Genomic DNA, 6000 nt, shown 5'->3' on the forward strand with positions numbered 1-6000 from the left:
CATTACACGCCAGTCAGGATGGCTGCTATCCAAAAGTCTACAAGCAATAAATGCTGGAGAGGGTGTGGAGAAAAGGGAACCCTCTTACACTGTTGGTGGGAATGCAAACTAGTACAGCCTCTATGGAGAACAGTGTGGAGATTTCTTAAAAAACTGGAAATAGAACTGCCATATGACCCAGCAATCCCACTTCTGGGCATACACACCGAGGAAACCAGATCTGAAAGAGACACGTGCACCCCAATGTTCATCGCAGCACTGTTTATAATAGCCAGGACATGGAAGCAACCTAGATGCCCATCAGCAGACGAATGGATAAGGAAGCTGTGGTACATATACACCATGGACTATTACTCAGCCATTAAAAAGAATTCATTTGAATCAGTTCTAATGAGATGGATGAAACTGGAGCCTGTTATACAGAGTGAAGTAAGCCAGAAAAATAAAGACCAATACAGTATACTAACACATATATATGGAATTTAGAAAGATGGTAACAATAACCCTATATGCAAAACAGAAGAAGAGACACAGATGTACAGAACAGACTTTTGGACTCTGTGGGAGAAGGCGAGGGTGGGATGTTTTGAGAGAACAACATCGAAACATGTATATTATCAAGGGTGAAACAGATCACCAGCCCAGGCTGGATGCATGAGACAAGTGCTCGGGCCTGGTGCACTGGGAAGACCCAGAGGGATGGAGCGGGGCGGGGGGGGAGGAAGGTGGGAGGGGGGATCGGGATGAGGAATACATGTAAATCCATGGCTGATTCATGTCAATGTATGACAAAAACCACTACAATATTGTAAACTAATTAGCCTCCAACTAATAAAAATAAATGGAAAAAAAAAACACTAAAAAAAAAAAGAAAAGAAATCAAGAAGAGGAAGTAGTTCTGAGTTTGATTCATTAAGTGCCATTGTTATGGACCCCCAGTTTCTTTCCATGTTTTTTGTTTCTCATCCTCAACTTTGTTCTCATCTCAAATTCCTTCCTGATCACAAAATGGCTGCCAGTGCTCCAGCTAACACATCCAGACACAATAGCCAGTGCATGGAGAACAAGAAACCTTTCCCCAAAGCCCACTGCAGCCTTTAGTTCACGTATCGTTAGCTATAACTGGGTCCCATGCCCATGATTTAACCAATCTCTGGCAAGGGAAATGGGATCAGATAAATTGTCTGAGACCAATTTGGATTTTCTTCAGAGCTGTGGGTGGGTCACAGTTTCCTGTGCCACATGGAGAGGCATGGGTCTTTAAATAAAACCAGGACTCTCACAGCAGCAAAGGGATAATTACTTAGCCATCCAGTGGCCTGGGTTCAAATCTTGTCTTTGCCATGTTCTCTCTGAGGAACTCTCTGAGCCTCAATTTTCTCATCTGTAAAATGGATAACCTAGTTCACAGGATTGTTAGGACAATAAAATGAGTCAATGCCTGCAAAGCTCAGCTACTATTACTTTCCCTTCAGCCTACTTCTTAGGGTGGGGCCCAGAACATCAATTCTTATTCCATTGCCCTGACTGCAGATGTTTTTTCTAGTTTCTCTCCAAATTAAAATGAAAAGCTGCTCAAGATGATTGCATTTCGAGACCCCATCCTAGAAGCCGGTGGGGAAAGGACCCATGTGAACCCTCTTCCCAGAACCAACGATAATTTGAGAGGTACTCACTAAGATCAGGGGACTGGCTAAGTGTTTGGCACACAGGACTTCTCTAAACCTCATCAGCCACCACTGACAAGTGAAGCCCAGAGACTCAGAGCACCCTGGCTCAGGTTACCAAGAGCAGAAGCAGAAAAGCAGGAGCCGAACCCAGGTCTGACAGGCCCTGAGATCCAGCCTGCAGACAGACAGTCAGTGTGCCCCATGCAGAGTTTTAAACACCTTATCGGCCAGCATTGGGTCACATCCCCATTCCTGAACTACCCCACACAAGGCGGAATGGCTCACTCTCACACCAGTCAGATCCTTCTCTGGAGCTAGGGGTAGGGCTCAGCTGTCCCTGGGGTCTTCCAGCTGGTGGAGAAGCCACATAAAATCAGGGTTCCTCCTGCTGGGTAAGAACCAGCATTACTGCCTCCACTAGTCTTTCCAGAAGTGTGACATCTGTACTGCTTGATGGCAGTGTGGTGACTTTAGGTGATGAAATTTTTAACAGATTTTAGGTGACCCATTTTAATAGTTACCAGTGTTTACAGTAATTATTATTACCTTTTTGTTTGTGGCAAATGATTCTGATTTTTCTTTTGTGATAGCTATACCGTTGCCTTTTAAAAACAAGTTTTGGGACTTCCCTGGTGGTCCAGTGGTTTAGAGTCCACCCGGCAATACGGGGGACATGGGTTCAATCCTCGGTCAGGGCACTAAGATCCTAAATGTCACAGAACAAATAAGCCCGAAAAGTCACAACTACTGAGCCAGCACACCACAACTAAACAGTCCGTGTGCATCTGTGTAAGATCCTGCATGACTCGACAAAAATCTGATGCAATCAAATAAATAAATAAAAAAATTTTTTAAATCACTATCTAGGGAATTCCCTGGCAGCCCAGTGGTTGGGACTGAGTGTTCACTGTTGAGGACATGGGTTTGATCTCTGGTTGGGAAACTAAGATCCTGCAAGCCAAGCAACCAAATAAATAAGTTTATATTCCACCATTCTGACCTTTGAGATAATTACACATAAGTTAAAAATAAATAAATTAAAAAAAAACAAAGTTTAACCAAATTTTCATATACTTGGGTGGGAGTGTAAAATGGTTCAAACACTTTGCAAACTCTATCTACTAAATCTGAACACACACCAACTTATGACCCCAACACTTTCTAGCCCAGGTATACACCCTTTGGGCTTCCCAGGTGGTACAGTGGTAAAGAATCTGCCTGCCAAAGCAGGCAGACACAGGAGACCTGGGTTCCATCTCTGGGTCAAGTCCGGAAGATCCCCTGGAGAAGCAAATGGCAACTCACTCCAGTATTCTTGCCTGGGAAATCCCATGGAGAGAGGAGCCTGGTAGGCTACAGTCCATGGGGTCACAAAGAGTCAGACACGACTGAGTGACTGAGTTCACATGCATACATATAGAAAAGTGTCCATTTGTTCATAAAAACACACGCACAAGGATGTTTATACCAGGTTTATTTATTACACCCCAGAATAAAAACTCTCCCCAACACCCATCAACCTAGAATGGATACATAAATTGTGGTATATTTACCCCATGGTAGGCAACACCACAATTACACAAGACAACATGGATGAAACCACACACAAAGAAGTCAAACCTAAGATTCTATTGATTTAAACTTCCAACTGAAGCAAAATTAATCTGTAGTTTAAAAGTCAGGACAGGGTAGTGGTCGCCCATGGGACTGAAAAGAGGTCTGGGCAGCAGGAGTCATGGGGGAGCTTAGGAAGGTGGTTTTCCTGAAATGAGTGCTGGTTTACACCAATGTGTTCATTTTATGAAAATTCTTCAGGCTGCACATTTAAGACCTATGACTGTGGACTCCCCTGGTGGTCCGTGGTTAAGACTCACACTTCCAACGCAGGTAGCATGGGTTTGATCCCAGGTCAGGGAATTAGGATACCACATGCTGTGTGGTGAATAAAACAAAATGAAACAAAACAAACAAAAAACCCCATGACTTTTCTGTATGCCTAATATACTTTGATAAAAAGTTCTAGAAAGGTAAAGCACTTCAAAGAAAAATATTAGCTAGACAATAGAGTCAATGGTACACTGATTTATGCACATGTGAAGGTTTTCAGGAATGACTGAAGTCTTAGAAGCTGTCTTATTCTGTCGTTATTGTATGCCTATTTTTGGTGGTTGGAGTCGAATGAACAGCAAACACCTGTTGTTGATAACGCAGGCTAAGAAAAGAGGCTTAGGAGAACAGACGGTGCATAGAGCGTGTTATTTGCTTAGAGATTATTTCATTTAGCATTCAGTGGAAGTAAATCTGTCTTCACTTGCTGGGATGACCTCTCGACATCCCTTTCTTTGGAACAGCCTTGGGAAGACCCAACCCAGTCTCAGCAAACTTGAGGCGAGCCTACTATCCCTGCACGTTCTGCTCCCAGGACAGGCATTGCTAATCGATCCTGGAGCCCTTGTCCATTGATTCCAGGTAAAGCCTTTAATTCCTTGGAACACAACGTCAAAGGCAGTTGCTTGCAAACAATTGCAGCTGGCACTTGAATGACATTTCCTTGCCATTCCAAATCTAAAGCTCTACTCTGTCTTAATCAGGAAGATATTAAGTCACAGGTCCCACCTCTGACCACAGCACACCCAGGAGACTTGTCAAACCCAGCAGAGTGTGCAGAAGAGGAGAGGTTGACAGCTTCTGCCTATGACTGTAGTTCACACTGTGTGTTTCCTGGACACCCTCTCTCTGCTCTCAGTCCTACTTGCCCAGCCTGCAGCTGCCTTTTTGTAACCCCACCTCTGCCTCTCCTGCACAGCTTTCACTTCTGGACAGAAGGACCTTGCATGAATTCACCTGTATGACCCAAATACAAACAGATCCCCCCAAATCACCATCTAGTTTTCATAAGCCAGGGTACCATCAATTAGTTAACTCTCTCTGTATTAATGAAGGCATGGAGCACAGGGAGATAATAGCAGATTCATTTTGACCTTGGGATGACAGTTAGGACTTTCTACCATGCACAAATTTGCATAATTAATCATAATTTGATTAGGCTGTGTTTTTGCTTGACAGGCATCCATTCCTTCCCTTCCCAATAATAGCATCTCCTTTAGGGAAACTTTCTTTCCCCGCCACTAAATGAAATAATCTCTAATGTTATTTGGATAGAGGATATGGCTGAATTGGGCAGACTCATGGTGATTGTTTCAGGAATGGGTATAAGAAATGATTGGGCCAATCAAAGCTGGCCCAGTAACTGGAGCTTTCAGGCAAGAAGTGCTCCCCTGCTGCTCAGGTTGCCACGGTGATAAGAGGTAACTGTACAGCTGTTGGCACAATCTTTTCTCCACTTGAAGAGCCCCAACCTTAAAATGAAATCAATACAAAGGGACGCAGACACAACATATGACAGGATACAGATTCCCAATTTAAGCACCTGGACCCAGCCATACCTGAAAGTATTTCTGCTTAAGGCTATTTGAATTTGATTTCTTTTCCTTGCAGTCAAAAGACTCTTGACTAGCACAGGTTTAAGTAAGTAAATAAATTTCAAATAAGTCTGAATAGCTTATAAATAGACAAACAACCATTAAGGGAAGTGTCCTAAAAACATGTGGGAAAGGAATAGCATTGTCAGATAAAGCAGATGCAGAAGAAACAGGTAGACAATCAAGGCCTTGATACCAATTCCCACTATAAAGATAATGAAACCACTATTCAACAGATCCTTTAGGAGGGTGGGGTCCTAAGGGGCCATCTGTTCTTCCAGGGTGGTCTCCCCATGAAAACAGGAAATTGACATCAGTCAACACAAGGTAGCTTAGTGAACCTGTGTTAGCTTCTCGTGATTATCATATTTTCTTCTAAATAGTCACGAGCCATCTGTGTAAAGCTCTGTTCCAGAATTCTGCTAAGAACTCTGGCTGTCAGACATACCCCATCTGGGGATTCCAGACTCCATATTATTTTTCCCTCTTAGAAAATCCAGGTCTTTGCCCATCTTCAGGCTCTTCTCTTGTGTCTTTTTTTTTTTTTTTTTTTTTACTGTCTCCCAGCCAACCACGAATTCAACTCTCTCTGTAGAACTTGTCTTCCTCCCGTGGTATTTGAAAGAACATTTGTCCTCCGTGGTGAAGGCAGAGCTGCAACAGGGATGTGTGATTCAGTGTTCTTACTGCTGCCTGAGCATACGACCCCCTCACCCCATACAAGGGATCCATCTTTTAACATCTCAGTATTTCCCCTCAATTTCTGACATTCTTCATCTTGCAAAATTCACCTGAATACTTTATTACTTGTTAAAAGTAACGCACACATATGATAAAACAAGTTCCAA

The sequence above is a fragment of the Cervus elaphus genome, chromosome 5, assembly GCF_910594005.1.
Source record: "Cervus elaphus chromosome 5, mCerEla1.1, whole genome shotgun sequence".
NCBI classification, from domain to species: domain Eukaryota; kingdom Metazoa; phylum Chordata; class Mammalia; order Artiodactyla; family Cervidae; genus Cervus; species Cervus elaphus.